The sequence below is a fragment of the Ceratotherium simum genome, chromosome 9 (genome assembly GCF_057802395.1).
Source record: "Ceratotherium simum simum isolate JZ-2026a chromosome 9, ASM5780239v1, whole genome shotgun sequence".
In the NCBI taxonomy this organism is placed as follows: Eukaryota; Metazoa; Chordata; class Mammalia; order Perissodactyla; family Rhinocerotidae; genus Ceratotherium; species Ceratotherium simum.
In genome coordinates, this window is record NC_141908.1 from 20,017,988 (window position 1) to 20,034,044 (window position 16,057).

At 40.7% G+C, this 16,057-nt stretch overlaps 1 long non-coding RNA gene across 1 annotated transcript in view; it reads left to right on the plus strand.

The window, feature by feature from the left end:
* LOC147916247 (uncharacterized) overlaps positions 1–16,057 on the plus strand; it is an 83,964-nt gene that overhangs the window by 28,766 nt on the left and 39,141 nt on the right. Inside the window, exon 2 of the long non-coding RNA XR_015553096.1 lies at positions 15,162–15,258. This is a non-coding gene — a long non-coding RNA (uncharacterized LOC147916247). The remainder of the gene's footprint in view (positions 1–15,161; positions 15,259–16,057) is intronic.

A 16,057-nucleotide genomic window follows, 5' to 3' on the forward strand; every position in this document is an offset into this window, starting at 1 on the left:
CCAGGATAGTTATGAGTGCGCACATTATTATCCCTCTCCTAGACTGTAAGCTCTGGGCAGGCAGAGCTTTGCTTTCACATGTCAGGACAAGTCCATGTACTCAGTCATGTTTGCTGAATACATACTTAGGTCAACATAGGAAACGAAAGAGGGAAAAATAGCTTTACTTTTCACTAGAGAAGGTTTAACGGCAGAGACCCAGAAGGACTGGTGCTCAGATCCACGGTACGTAATAATCTTGGGTGATAAAGAAGAGAAAGCACATAGGGAAATATGTAGAGCTCAGAACAACACTAACCTCATCTAAGCAATGAAATAACACGGCAATAAGGAAAGACCTTAGCGCGATGTCTTACAAGGAAGACATTGACAGGAGGGTCAGCGAGGACAAGGGCTAATAAATAATGTGACTGATTAGAATAACATCTGCCTTTTCCTGAGGTCTGTTGTTGGCTGGAACCTTCCACACTGTATCTCTTTTCGTTGCAGCAGCTTTGTGATGTAAATGATACTTATTTATCCATCTTTTAAGTGATCAAGTTCAATCTCAGAGAGTGAGTTGCCTCCTCTAATTTATTAACCCAGTAAGCGGCTGAGTTGGGATTAGAATCAAGGTGTGTCTGGCTCTGTCACCCACTAGGTGCTTTGAGAAACTCAAGGGTGGGTTTGGAAGCAATGCACTGTTTTTCCAAGTTGTTTCTTTTCCTTTTGTATGTTAAGAAGATGTAACCACCAACCATCCTGAAACTGACCAAGCCTCACCACAAGACCTGTGCGCATGGCCTTTCCCTTATTTTTAATGCAAAGATCTCTCCAGGAGGAGCTTGGGCCTCATTATGTGGAAGCACGTTCTCCAGCTGAGCCTGTGCAAGGGGGTACCCGCCCCTCCCTTTTGAACAGTCATTCTCCAACCAAATAAAAGTGCTTGTTTCCCTTTGTTCGGGGATGCCATGACTTTGGCAATTATTCCTCATGGCCTCCTATTTGCTGCAAATATGCTTTACTTTGTGAGACAACTTCCACTGATGTAGTCTTATTTAACTCACTAGGAGGCGAGCCCACTTGGTTCAGTAACAGCTCCACAGCCCAGTTTTTTTCTGTTATGGGAAAAGCTGTCCCTCTCATTTGGAGTATGGAGTAGGTGCAGAGATAGATAAAATGACAACCCAAAAATGGAATTAATAAAGCAGCATAGATGCATTTTCTGAAAAAATTGGTCCAAGGTGCCCCAGAGGGGCCAAGAAATATTGGATACCGTAGTGAAGGGTATTAGGAGAAATAAAACAAAAAAGAAAATATCATTCTGCCTGCAGCACAGCTTGAAGAGGAATGATTATGAACGCAATGCTGGTGCAAACACTCGAGGGGGGAGGACCTGTAATAGCTGCCACCCCTGTGTCTTCCTTGTCATCATGGAGTGAAGAGGCAACGCGGATTATTAAAAATAATTCTAAGGCCCATGGTAGATCAGCCACTTCTTTTCGTTTTAGGTCACCCAGGCTGACACAATAGCAGAAGAAAACTTGTTAATTTGTTACAAAATGCACAGCAGGCATTTACACTGGGATGTTTCAAAAAACAGAGGTATCTGTACTTAGAGGCTATTAGTTGCTAGAGAGTAACATTTGCTAGGGCTGCTTTTTTCATCAGGGGAATCAAATTTCTTATTGCGCAATCAGCCTCCTGCCATATCATTTTTAAAGGCGAGTGGTAAAATGTTCCTCTCTACTGTGGCAGCAAGGAGGAAAAATTAGGGGAAAAGTAATGCAGTTTGAAAGAGTCCTGTAAACCAAAATCTGTTGAGGGCACTTAATTCTGGGCATTACAAGGCGACTGTTTCTTTCTTTGCAAATAAACACACAGCTATCCAATTCACATGCCAGGTGGAAAGAGTATTAATGTGGTGATTGGACTGTGCTGGTTTAATGGCATGGTGGAAAATTGGGGGAGGGAAAGGTGGTAATAAAGTCCACCTCCCTCCTACACCAACAATGGTGCAGAACTGCAAACTGGGACCATGAGTAATATCAGTCTGATAAGGATTGTTGACATAAATAATCCATAATCAATCTATAAATCAAAATTGGGGTGAGTTTATTATGAGCCAACTTTTGAGGACCGTGGCCCAGGGCCTTTAAGGAAGGGCACTGAAGAAGTGGGGTGTACAGTGCGGTTATAGACCGTCAAAGAGCATGTATCACATATGATTGCAATGTCCCTTTTACAATAGCCACAAGATCGCCCTGCCAGAATAGCTATTGATGGACACAGCGGGGAGCAGGTCTGCTGTCTTGAGGGGCGTGGCTGATGTCAAGTCTGTTGTTTCGAGCTGGGTGGTGACAGGATAAGTGCAGCAGTCAAATCCTTGCCTAGGGAGAAATGCTTATCCTTAAGGAAATGTCAATGTGGGGGAAGTTGCATCCTTATCTTAAGGGCATTTACTCTTCTCTTTGGGACATGGCAAAGCAGATAGCCAATGCAGGCCACAGGCCCTTTTGGAAAAACAAACTCAGGCCTAATTAGTTTTACCCCAAATGGCTTCCTCATATGCTCCAATATATCCTATTGCTTGCCATGTATTTATCAGGATGTTCATGTGCTGCTCGCTGTGTGTGGCTGGAGCAGATGTGGCAGCTAAGTGTGCCTGAGCAGAAGTATGCCGTGATGTCTCTTTCTTGCCTATTCCCTGTCCTCCTTTCATATTAGTAACAGTTAGCCTGGTGATTTCTTACTGATCAAGGATTTTGACTTGTTCGTTCCCTCACCACCAAAACAACCACAAAAAAATCCCCTAAGCCTTATAAACTAGTATACATTTGTGATAGAAAACTTGGAAAATACGGAAAAGCAGAGGGAAGGAGAAAACAATTAGTCATAGTCTTATCAGAAAAAGTAACTGTGTTGTTTGTGTGTGTGTGTACCTATTTAAAAATCATAATTATGATCATATCATGTATACAAAATTGCATGTACTGATATAAACGTCTATTTTTGTGCATATGAAAGTGATACATGTGCTTTGTAGAAAACTTGAAAAATATAAAAGTATAAAGAAAAAATAATTATACAGAATTCCACCATCCAGAGATAAATGCTATCGCTCCATTTTATTGTGCGCATTTTAAAATGTATTTGTTTAAATGCTCCATTTATTGTATGCATTTTAAAATATGTTTGTTTAGAAGTTTAAAATATAGTAAATGCAGGGGCATTTGAAACTATTAGGTGGAAGATGATAAGAGGGATTAAAGAAGATGATATCTGCTATAGAGTAGTTTTTTATTTAGTTTTTATCATTTAGGAAAAACAAAACAACTCTGAGACTTAGGTCATTCAATATGAGTTTTAAAGTTGCAGAAAATCATTACTTGGGTTCTTTGGCAATGAAAATGGTTATTATGTTGCTCAGTGCAGCTATAATTTTATGAAAGAAGAAAGAAAAAATGCTTTAGGTTAGTGATTCTCTCAGCACAGCATTGTACTCATGTAAATAGTTTATCTATTGTTAGAGCAAGTACTAGAACTGAATAACATAGGTTATTTTAAGTGGTAACCAAATATGGCAAAAACTTTTATATCAACTTTGAGATAAAGAACAGAACTCAAGAAACATGCTTTCTGATATTAGTAAGATAGAGAAAGCAGCCAAGAGTAGCATTGCAGGGCCAACCTATATCCTGAGAGGTGGAATCCATCTGGGAACACAAAATCCAACAGACATTCTTGTTTGAGGCCCAAACTGCGGAAGGGAAGACTGGTAAATCATTTTATAGCACAACTGACACATTTTTGATCTCTTAAATGTGATTCTTCTCTTGGTTCCTGCAGCATATTGTTAAGTGACTTCTGTTTCCACAGAAGAATATGTGGTAGCATATTTTACCTTTACATTGGAGAGACAACTTGGCTGGGTATAAAATTCTTGGCTAAAAACTGCCCCTGTCAAATAGTTAAATAGTTTAAAAATTAGAATTCTAATATTAATGTTGACAGTAAACCCTCTAAGTTTACAATTTCTTTACTGTTCTTTCTTTTTAGAATATACACCCCTAAGGAGGTACAGTCAGTTTTGTATTCAAAGAAATTTTGAATACTGATTTTTTCTGTATGGTTACCAATTTTATATGCAATTGTGTTTGTTTCTGATTGTGTATTATTTTCAGGTTTATTTTTTATTTAATTTGATTTTTAAATATGCAAAATATGTACATGCTTCAAAAATCAAAATTATGTGCAAAAAATATATTTAGAGAAGTTTCTATCCCTATCTTCTCCACCCTATTATCACCACCCTCTGTAGACAACCATTAATTTTTATGTTTCTTTGAAAAATAAGCAAATTGTTTGTGTATACTTATTCCCCTGTCTTTCTTATGTAAAAGATGCCAAACTCCATGTAATATTTCCTACTTTGATTTTTTAACTTAGCAAAATTTTATGGAAGTCACTCCACATTAATTCATAGAGATCTTGACTATGCTGTATGGCTACATGGTTCTCCATTGTGTACTATGGACTATTCAACCAGTCCCCTACTGAGAGACATTTAGGTTTCCAGCCTTTTGCTATTACAAATGCTGCAGCCACAAATAACCTTGTGCATAAGTTATTTCATACTTGGGGAGGTTTGTCTTTAGGGTCTTTGTTATTATATTTTTGTTAAGGTGATCTCTGGTCTGGGGAGAAGCCCATGGTTAGGTTTTCTCCATTCAGCTTTATTTGCTTTATAGTACAAGTAAATTCCCTCAGATACTGGTATTAGGTTGATATCAGTTTAGACTTCAGTATTTTTTTCTCTTTTTTTGGTCATAAGTACAGGCAGTTCTCTCCTTTCATGCATAATACATTCCTGAAAATTTGTACAAGAGTTGAATATGGGAAAGCCAGACAATAGATTTACTTGATATAAAAGAGGTAGGAGTTTCATTCCCAGAGAGCTAAAAGAGTGATAAGATCCCTAATTACACGTCAGTTTTTTAAACACAATCATTTATGATTTATTGCCAACATTTAGTACATGTTCTTTAATTGTGTTCTTTTCTTTCACAATTAATTGAACACACAATTGACCTGCCTAAGTCCAATGAGAGTCTGATTAAGGTGAAAGATTCTCTGTCTTCAGGCTGCTTAATGATTTTCATCTTTGTCCCAATTGCATTAGGTTTACATGACCTATACCTCTTATCACTTGTATCAACAGTCTCATTTTTCTGTTTTCTATTCATTTTTTATAAAATAATAGGGCAAAGTAGAATAAACATCCAAATAATTGCACAAACATTTCTGGACTGAAACAGAACAAGTCACTCTCAGATAACACCACTATGTGATCGCTTGAATTGATCATTCCTTGGCTGTTGAATGAAAGTCAGAATTTGGCATATGAAAAGACGCTTGAAGTGATAATATATCATGTGTGAATGTACAGATTGTTTGGAAGTTGAATATGAAAATTGAGGTGCCTCTATATTTCATGAGAAGTTGGGAGAGGCTGCATGGGTGGCTGCTAGGTCAATGCCATTTAAAACTGAAGGATAAAAATGCTGAGAAGAACGTGCCGGCAGTCTTCAAGTGATGACCTCAGGTGTACGCTAATTGCATTACAAAGTTGGTTATTTGATATGAAGTTCTAGTTCTCCTCTTCACCTCTCTCTTACCCTTTCTTTTCATCCCCACCTGTCCCCAGGTTTTACTTGAATCTGAGAGGGCTCTGAGAATAGGATCAGTGATGGCAGGAATCATCTAAAAGACTGTCTGAATTAGAGGCACTTTCGTTCTTGTCCTGCTTCCGTGTCCTACTCACAGAGTTTTAATAAGGCAAGTGGTTTTGCCTCTGCATCTTGAGTGTGAATCGTGGCCGTGAGTGGCACTGAAACCTCTAGAATCAACTCTGGATGGTACTTGAAGGAATAATTCTACCGGCTTCAGAAAGCCTAGAAGGGATGGCAGGAAACACCTGCTGTGTTTGTGGAGAGGTAATGTGTGGCCTGGAGCAGGTGACTCGGCCCAGGCAGGAGAGCTTCAGAGAGTGCAAAATGAAACCGCAAGCCAAGGTCAAGATCAGAAGCCTGAGGCTGAAGAACAACAAATGAAATCAAGAGGGAGATTCTGGAACAGGCGAAAGAAAGACCCTGGGAGTGGAGGTGGAATCAAAATTGGAGGCTGAGGAAGAGAGGAAGACACCAAACCACTAGTTTAAAACAGAGGACAGGAACCAGAATGAACTGTCGTTAACAGGAGACTGTCCCAGAGGCCGTGGCTCAGGGACTGAGAGCCATCTGCTCAACCTGCATGCCTGTTTTTGTCACCTTTTCCAAAGGACACTCATGTAAGGCAAGGGTTGGTTAAACAAAAAAGCAAGGAGAGGAAAAGCAGACATAGGGGATGAGATGTATAGCCAGGGAATTAAAGCATTAGAATACTGACTGTGACAAATGTTTTAGAAGAGTGGTTTTCAAACTCTGTTCCATAAAGCTGCTTTGGTGCTCCCAGGCCAATGGGAGTATGGCTTCAGGTCCCGGGTCAATGGGAGAGTAGGAAGGGAGAGGGTCCCCTCCCTGTGGTGGGAGGCTACTGCTCTCCACCCCCGTTTGATACCAATAGTTCTGCTTTGATCTGTTTTACATATTGGAGGGATTTCATTTGAAAGAACGCTTTCAATATATCAGTGTAAGATTTCATTTGAAAGAACACTTCTGCTGTGTATTAGTTTCCTGTGGCTGCTATAACGAATTGCCACAAGTTCAGTGACTTAAAAACAACAGAAATTTATTCTCTTACAGATCTGGAGTTGTTGGCAAGTTGTTGGCAAGACCATTCTTGCTCCAGGAGCTCTAGGGGAGAATCTACTCCTTGCCTCCTCTAGTTTCTGGTGGCGTTTGTTACTCCTTGGCTGTGGCTGCATCCTTGTCTGCCCCATCTTCACATCGCCTTCTCCTCTGGAAATGTGTTTCCAATCTCCCTTTGCTTCTGTCTTATACGGACCCTTGTGATGGCGTTTAGGGTTTACAGGAATAATCCAGGATAATCTCTTCATCGCCAAATCTTTAAATTAATTGAAAAATCAATTAAATTAAATTGATTAACTTAATTATAGCTGAAAAGACACTTTTTTCCAAATAAGGTCACATCCACAATTTCTGGGGATTAGGATGTGGACATCTGATCTTAAATGATAAACAAGAAAAATTGATTTAAAAAAAAGAAAATGGAAAGAGCCTCAACCTTTGGGCTGGGGAGGAGGCAGAGAAAGACAATTATGCTGCGATTTGATGTTTAAATATTAGGTAGATAAAACAGGATGGGAAGATGATTTAAGGAGCACAAAAGGGATAGCATGCATATTCATTCGGGCACTGAATGTGATTGTAGCTTGCTTGGGTGCCATTGGCTTTGTTAGGGCTGCATCAGTAAAGAGTTAGCTCACTCAGTTTCACCCACAATCTCTCTCTTTTTCTCAGCACTGAACACTGGTGATTTTGAAGAATGATCATTTGGGGCTCACCTGCATGTGGCATGGTTCTCTGACAAAAACTAGGCTTTATGAAAAGAGTAAAGGGAGTAGTTAAGAGTGGTCCTACCCCTATGTACATGTAACTAGTGCATTAACATAAGCATCGCAAATGTAACAAAGATATATGTGATACAGTCAGTGGGATTCTCATCTTATTTCCTATCCCCTTCTTTGTAAGGAATAAGTAAAAATCTTTGGGCATGTCTAAGGGAATGGTCTTTGTTTTATTCCGTTTTCTCTATTGTACAGTTACTATTTTTCCTTTTGTAATTGATAAGTAATTTGTGGGGAGATACTTTGAGACCATATAAATATCCTATTCCTTGTCAAAATTGCTAGATTTAGCATCCATGGATGATTTTTTGCCTCAATTTTTGCTATGATGGTTTAAAATGAAGTTTTACTAATTCTATTTTTCTATTTTTTTTTTTTTTTTTTTTTGTGAGGAAGATCAGCCCTGAGCTAACATCCGTGCTAATCCTCCTCTTTTTGCTAAGGAAGACCGGCTCTGAGCTAACATCTATCACCAATCCTCCTCCTTTTTTTTTCCCCCCAAAGCCCCAGTAGATAGTTGTGTGTCATAGTTGCACATCCTTCTAGTTGCTGTATGTGGGACGGGGCCTCAGCATGGCCGGAGAAGCGGTGCGTCAGTGCACTCCTGGGATCTGAACCCCGGGCCGCCAGTAGCGGAGCACGCGCACTTGACTGCTAAGCCACGGGGCCGGCCCTATTTTTCCTTCTCTATTTTTGGTCAGCCTTGTATTAAAAGGAAGAGCTTTCCTTTTTTCATGTTTGTTTATTTAACTTTGTTTATTATCTGTATAGACTCATGGATTCTTATTTTCTTCAATGGGTTGTAGTCTATTAATGTTTTTATTTATTTTGATGTTCAATTTCCCCAAATTTAACTGGTGGGAACCCCTTCAAGCTGCTTCCTATGTCCTTTTAACATGTTCTCATCATTCTTTGAGTACTTCTTCACTTTTTGGTACAATAAGATGTTCCATGGTAGTCTTGTACCTACCCTGACCCACCTCTGGAATCACATTTTCCTCCAAGGACCCTGGTTCTTTTTAGTAGACAAAGGTAATTATAAACCATGATCTGGAGCTGATTTTTTTTTTTTTTTTGCGTTATGTGGATACTATCTAAGAATTAAAAAAAAAAAAAAATCTGTTGTAGGTGGTGTCTTAGTCCGTTTGAGCTGCTGTAACAAAATACCATAGACTGGGTTGCTTTTGAATAGCAGAAATTTATTGCTTACAGTTCTGGAGGCTGGAAATCCAGGATTAGGGTGCCAGCATGGTTGGATTTGGTGAGGGCTCTCTTCCTGGTTGCAGACTGCAGACTTCTCATATTCTCACATGGTGAAAGGGACTAGGGAGCTTTATGGGGTTTCTTTTATAAGGGCACTAATCCCATTCATGAGGGCCCGCCCTCATCACCTTCCAAAGGCCCCACCTCCAAATACCATCACATTGGGAGTTAGTATTTCACCATATGAAATTCTGGGGGGACACAAACATTCAGACCATAGCAGGTGGTCTGAGTTTGGGTTCTCCAGAAGCAGACCTTGAGCCAAGAATTCAAGGGCAAGCTGTTGATTGGGAAGGGCAGCAGTAGGTGAGGGTAGGGTGAGACAGGAAGGGTGCTATCAGGCTAGCTACCATAGTCAGTCACTTTGGAAAATGGTGCAAAACACACACCTCAAAACTTCCCTGGCCAAGGGGTGAGAAAGCTGGAGTGTTTATACCCCGCATCTGTCAGACGCTGGTCCAGGGCTGCTGTGTGGGGGTGGGGGGGTGGGGTGGGTAAGGATGAGGGTTGTGGGGAGGCATTCATTCCCAGGTTCCTCTAGCCTGGAAAGGTGGCTGGAAGTCAGGCTGATTTGCACAGACATGGTGAGGGGATCGGAGGGTGTGGACACCAACAGTGTCAGCCACGAGGTACTGGGACCACTAGGAAAGGGTGGTGAAGCTGACTGAGAAATCAAGAGAGAAAGCTTTGGGCCCTCTGAAGGAAGGTGCTCTAAGAGGCCTGGAGGTTTCCTAACTTGGGTGGAGCATTTTAGATAAGGGGGTCCTCAGAGCTTTCTGCACAAAGACCATCGTGGCTTGGCTGATATAATTCCTGTTGTTCTCTCCTCAGAAAAGGGGAATAGGAGCAATCTTTGACTCCTTACTTCTTTATCACCTCACATTCAACACCTCAGCAATATTTATATCCTAAATCTGGCTGCCTTTCACCACCCCCATTGTCCACTCTAGTCCTGGTAGCCATCATCTCTCACGTGGATCATTGCAATTGCCTTGTAACTGCTCCATGACCTCCACCCTTGCCCTCCTCTCCACATAGCATGCTAAGTGTGGAGTATGGATGTGTCTCTGGCCTGCTCAGAACCTTACAGTGCCTTTCTGTAACATAGAGGGGAAAATCCAGAGTCCTTCCCATGGCTGACAAGCCCCACGCGGCCTGGCATCTGGCCTGCAGCCACCTCACCGATGTCCTCCCCTAGCATTCTTTCCCTCCTTTCTTCTGCTCCATGATTCTAGAACACATCAACTTATTTTCTCCACTGGCCTTTGTGTTGCTATTCCCTCTGCTTAGAATGCTTTTCCACCAGTCATATGGCTCCCTCCCTCCCTCCTTCTCTCTTCTCAGGACTTGGCTCCAATGTCACCTCCTTCCCAACCTCCCCATCCACCCATCACTCTATCCCTTTACTTGGCCTTATTTTGCTTCAAAGCCCTATGGAAATACCTGAAGACCACCCAAATGAGAATAAGCAAAGACTACTTATTCAGAGCTTGCTATAGCAAGGGAGTCAGCTACCATCCCTTGCGTTTGGCAGAGGCTCAAAGGTAGGCAAAGCAGTGGGAAAGCTTTATAGTGGGAAAAAGGAAAGCTTCAGGTGTGCCCTGAATGGAGGCTGTTGTCCTGGGGAAGGTGTAGGTGGGCTAAACTAGAAGGGGCGTCCTATGCGACTGGTGAAGGGCGCATATTTGGCTTTCTCTGGTTGGTCCTAGGTTAGAAACGGGTAAAAGTAGGGGAAGCTACCAGTTATTAATCAAGTCTTGGCCACTTTGGCCCAGTTGTTACAGGGGTTATTGTTTGGCTTTCTAGACTGTCACTAGAGACAGTGGTTGGACTTCATACAAATCTGACTTATTGCAGGCTGGCTCCCAGGGTTGGTTTTCTGGGCAGGTTCCTGCAGCTTGTGGGTCAGAATTCTATTTTTATATATAGTCTGGCCATCATCTGTTTGTATATTCAGTCTCTCAGCTCTTACCGTTTACCAGATGTGATACATATTTATTTTTCAAGTTATTGCCTGTCTTGCAAGAGAAGGGAAGCTTGGTGAGGGCAGGGATCTAGTCTTGTTACTGTTGTATCTCCAGCTCCTCAAACTGTACCAGGCACATGGTGGGTGCTCTGTAAATAAGTATTGAATGTGGGAATGATGATGCCTGCTTCTTCCTTCATGTAAGTCCCTATAAACGAATCCTTTTGAGTAAAGCTCCTGCTTTATTTCTTTTTCTTGCTTTATGGGCTGATTACCTCTTGGACATTTTGGACCAAGCCAACCACCACCTGGAGAAACTTGGAGAAAAAGCTCGTTTGGTGAAGCCTGGGTTTTGGATTCAGGGGAACAAACTTATATGTGTATAGGAGCCAGGCAGGTAAAAGAGTGAACCAGCCTGGGGGGTGGGGATGACAGAGAACCAGGAGTCTTTGTTCTGTGGAAAGATGGCTGCCTCGACTCAGCATTTACCAATGTTTAAAATGTCAGAATGCTGGCCTGCCATTTACAGAACATATGAATGTTCAAAAGAAGCTAGCACCCTGGAGTTTTGTGTAAATACTTCCAATATTTAAATGTTAGCCACTAATAAAATACTATGGATTTGGGGGGGAGGGGTGGGAAAAACCAAATGTTTTTATAGACCTCATTCAGTCCTTGGGTGGCCAGCCTTGGCCTCTGGTCTGGGTTGTCTCCTCAGATCCTTTCTGGAAGGCTCCCTCTCCCTGCTTTGCCTGACCTTCGCCAAGATGGAGACTGGACATGTGAGGAAAAGAAAGCTGATCTGAGTCCCGAGCTCTCGCCGTTAGACCCCACAAAGTGGGTCTCAGCATACCAGTTGCCTTCCAAATGGTTTTCTTCGTTAGGAGTCATCTGTAGATTTGAGGAGGGTGATTGCATGAGGCTGTTTTGGCATCAAGCTGATTCTAAGTGCCCCCGCAGGAGCCATCTCCCTGATTAGAAGTGCGATTCTGAAGCCAGATGAATTAATAATGAGGTGAGGGGGAAAAGGAGCGACTCTGACCGTGCTCTTGTTTATGTTAAGAGAAGTTTTAGGTGCTTTCAGTTAAAAAAGAAAAAATTTCTCAAAACTTTAAATCACTAATTGGTACCTGGATTAATTAAGCTCCTTTTCTCAGAGCTTTAGGAAGCTTTCCCTTTAGGAAAATCCTTTTCCTAAGCACCGTTCATTATAGTTTGCACACAATTAAAAGGTAAGGATTCTGGGCATTGCAGATTATAAAACGAGAGAGGAAAGGAAGCACAGAAGAGTTATTGGATATTATCTTCGTAGCTATCACTTAAGTGCCCAAGAAAAATTATATTTAAAATGGATTTTTTTCCCTCCACTTTCAGGAAAACACTAAAATACAAACCACCGAAGTTGCTATTATTTAAGAAGCTCTTATCCTTGATTAAATCTAGGCACAAAAAAAAAGCTATCCAGTTTCTTCAGAAATGAGAGAGAAACTGTAGTTGGGTAAGGTTAGCATTTTGCCAAATTTTGTGGTGGTAGCAAACCCCATATTTATTTAAAATTGCTTAAAATTTTATTCCCCCCCAGCCCTGATTGAGCTAATTAGAACCCATGGGGAATTATGTGGGTAATGGTGGGAACTGGGGAAGTATACATATGCAATGCAGTTAGCGCCTGCTCTTTTTCTGTGCATGATGCAATGTGGGAGCTCATGGGCTTACAAAAGGCTGGGAACAATAGGAACCATTGATACTCAAACTGCTAGGGGAGTCCATAATTATGATATAATATCTTACCAGCCTCTTGCATGAACAAAGGTAAAACGGAATGTTAAGTAAATAAAACCCAGCAATTTTCTCCATCCATAATTCTTTATATCAATGGCATATTTTCTTTCTCTTGTTTTCCGAAGAAGATAGAACTTATTTACGAGAACATTTTATGTAGCATTGAAGGACTTCATCTCCATGGGGATAATTTGGTTGGCAATCAGTTAAATGGAAGGTTTTCTTGGTGTTATTACAAGTTGAAGAAAGCTACTCCACAAAGCCCTCTGCTGATCATATACCGATTTCCCTGACTTTGCTTGCTACTGTTGTGTAACTTCATGCCAGGAGATAACCTGAATTTTGTCGTTTATCCCTTAATTTGTTAGGACTGTACTCAGGCTGGGCCACCTTCATGAGCATGTGACCTGTAAAGTCTCACTCTTACAGCTGCATTTAAAGCTAGGGTTATACAGTATAAAGATGAACAAGATTCTTGCCAATAATTTAAATATCTAATATGTCTTTATTTAGAATGACATTAAATAGCAAGTAAAAGACATCATGAGAAGTGAAGAGAGAGACCCCAGAACAAACGAAAAAGCTTTATATTTTAGTACCTTTAACATCACTTTTTTCCCCTGCTTTTTAAACAAGGGACCCTGAATTTGCATTTTGTACTGGGCCCCGTAAGTTATGTAGCTGGCTCTGTATCCAGGCACAGAAATGGAAGTCAGAGATTCATTCACTCATTTGGCAATCATTTACTGAACATCTACTCAGTATACCAGGCGTAGGGGATGCAAAAAAATGAAGGAGCTGCTCTCTACTCCCTGGGCCGTCGCACATGGTTTCAGGAGACACACTTGCAGTCAAGTCTTTTAGATACTTATGGAATGGTGAGGCCCAAACCTGGGAGCGGGAGTAATTCCCAGTTGCACGTGGTGACGGGAGGAGTCAAGGAAAGAATTCGTAGAAAAGGTGCTATTTTAGATTGCATCTGAGTGTTCAAACTTGTAAGACACTTTAAAAAACACTTTCTTTAAGACAAAACCAAATAATTGGCATTGCAGAAATTGGAGTCTTTCTCCTCTTTCACTCCAACCTCATAGAGTGTGGGGGATGCTGTGCAGTTATCTTGATTTAAATCTGAGATAGTGATAGTGACCGTATTCTGCTAGTAAGTGTCAAAAGTAGGACTGAAAACTAGGTCAGTTGATTTCAGATTCTTTCCCACTGCATTCCAATTTCCCACTGCATTCCAATTCTACCCCACCTCAACCCTTAATTTGACAACTATTCTTACTTTCCTGTTACTGATATTAAGAAATTAGGAAGTGATATAGTATTTTGCAGCAGATTGTTTTATTTTTTGCTTCATAGCAAAACTTATGTAAAGGTTCTGTTAAAAAGCAAATTCTTCTAGTGCACTTAAATTATAATTTGTTTTGTAAAAACCAACTTCTCCCTAACCACTACCATCTTGAGTGAGGAATTCCAGACTCAGATTCTGGGGGGAATGTGAGTCTGCCTTTGAAGAGCCATATACCTTTGGAACTGTAATTAGCCTCCTTGAGCCTCAATTTCCTGATCTGTATAATGGGGATAGTAATGACTGTTTCAGAGTGATATTGGGGGATCTAGTGAATTGAAGTTGTAGAGTCCCCAACAGATACTGGGTACTCAGTGAATGCTGTTTTCTTCTGAAAGACAAAATATTTCTTTCCATCTTCTTCCCACCTCTTTTTAAGGCTTTTCTATGTGAAATTTCTCATTTTATACCAATGGCATGTTTTATCTGTTTGATACTTGAGACATTTTTGTGACTTTTAACTTTCTATTAATACAATGATAAAGAGAGAAAAATATGACTCTTTGATTTCAATATTTTCTTTCTGTGTTCACTTCCTATCCCAATGGTGAAATCCCAGAATACTAAGAATTTGTGGGGAGGTATCAGACTCATAGAGTTGAATAATTTTAAAATGATAAGGCACTTTGGAGATAATCATAACAGCTGACATTTAAAAAAGAAAGCTTTGCTCTGGGCCAGGTACTATTCTGACCACTTTACATGTATTAATTTGGTTAAATCTCACAAGGAGTCTTGGAGGGAAGTCTGTTATTATTTCTATTTCACATATAAAGAAACAGAAGCAAAGAGTTAAGTAACTTATCCAAGGTTACCTTGGCTAGCTCAGGACCCATACCCTAACCATTCTGCTAAACTGCCTTAATTATGATGGATTCCAGACCCCCAATTTTATAGATGACTGAGATCTGCAAAGAATAGTTGACTTGCTATTAGGGTCATTTAGCCACTTAATGACTTATAGGCCACTAAATCACTTATAGGGTGATTTAGCCACTTAATTGTGGGGGTCAGGACTGGAAGTCCAGGATCCAGAACCCCAGGATCCTGACACCCTAGTCCAAGGTTCTCTCCACTACCCCCAGAATTACTGGCAGGACAGGATCATAGAAGTCCAAACTGGGAACCAGCCGAGCTAGATGATAATATTTCTATTCCTGTGTGTTTCATTAAAGATGCATGATTTTTGTAATTCTTTCCTTTAACAGTAATTGCTATGTTTTGTCTTTCAGGAGCCTGGGCAGGAGGAGATAAGCCAATGTATCTGCCTATTGAACCTACAGTTAAAAATAATTATAAAGAACATGGTGATGCTTCAGAAACTGTCAGGTGATACGACATTTTCAAATCATACTTTTTTACATTATTCATTTCTAGTCTGGAGGAAATACCTATGGGCGGAATGGAGAAAAGAGTGGGAAAAGAAAAACCAAAAGTTGTTCATTTGTTTCTCTCATGGAAAATACGTGACCATTGTTATATGAAGGTAGATGCAGATTAAATTTGGATCTGTAGGTTAATTTATTGACTATACCTTCACTTTTCCGAAAAGGATTTGGTGTGTACAATGACATTAGTAAACCAGTTTAGTAGCCTATAAGGCAGCGTGAGAATGAAGGGAAAGCAAAGATGCCAACTGTAAGGGTCAATGCTGTCACTGTGGTTGAACAGGATCTTGTGTCTGAGCTTCCTGGCCGCCATTCTTGTTCATCAGAATGGAAGGAACAAAGCAATGGTACTTAGGGGAGGCAAAGTTTATTTGAATGAAATTCAAAAAGCAGTTTCTCTCAAAGAGTGTGCTATGGGGAATATGAACCAGGAGCAGAACAGCTCCTGTATTCCTGTATTAGTAGACAGGGTTCTCCAGACAAACAGAACCAATAGGAGATCTATCTCTATCTTTTGAAGAAATTCATTATAAGGAATTGGCATGTGATTATGGGGGCTGACAAGACCCAAGATCTGCAATTAGCAAGCTGGAGGACCCAGGAGAGCTGATGGTGTAATTCCAGTTTGAGTCTGAAGGCAGGAGAAAACCAATGTCACAGCTCAAAGGCAGAGAGAGAGAGAGAGAGAGAGAGAGAGAGAATTCTCCTTTGCTCAGGCTTTTTGTTCTATTCAGGCCTCC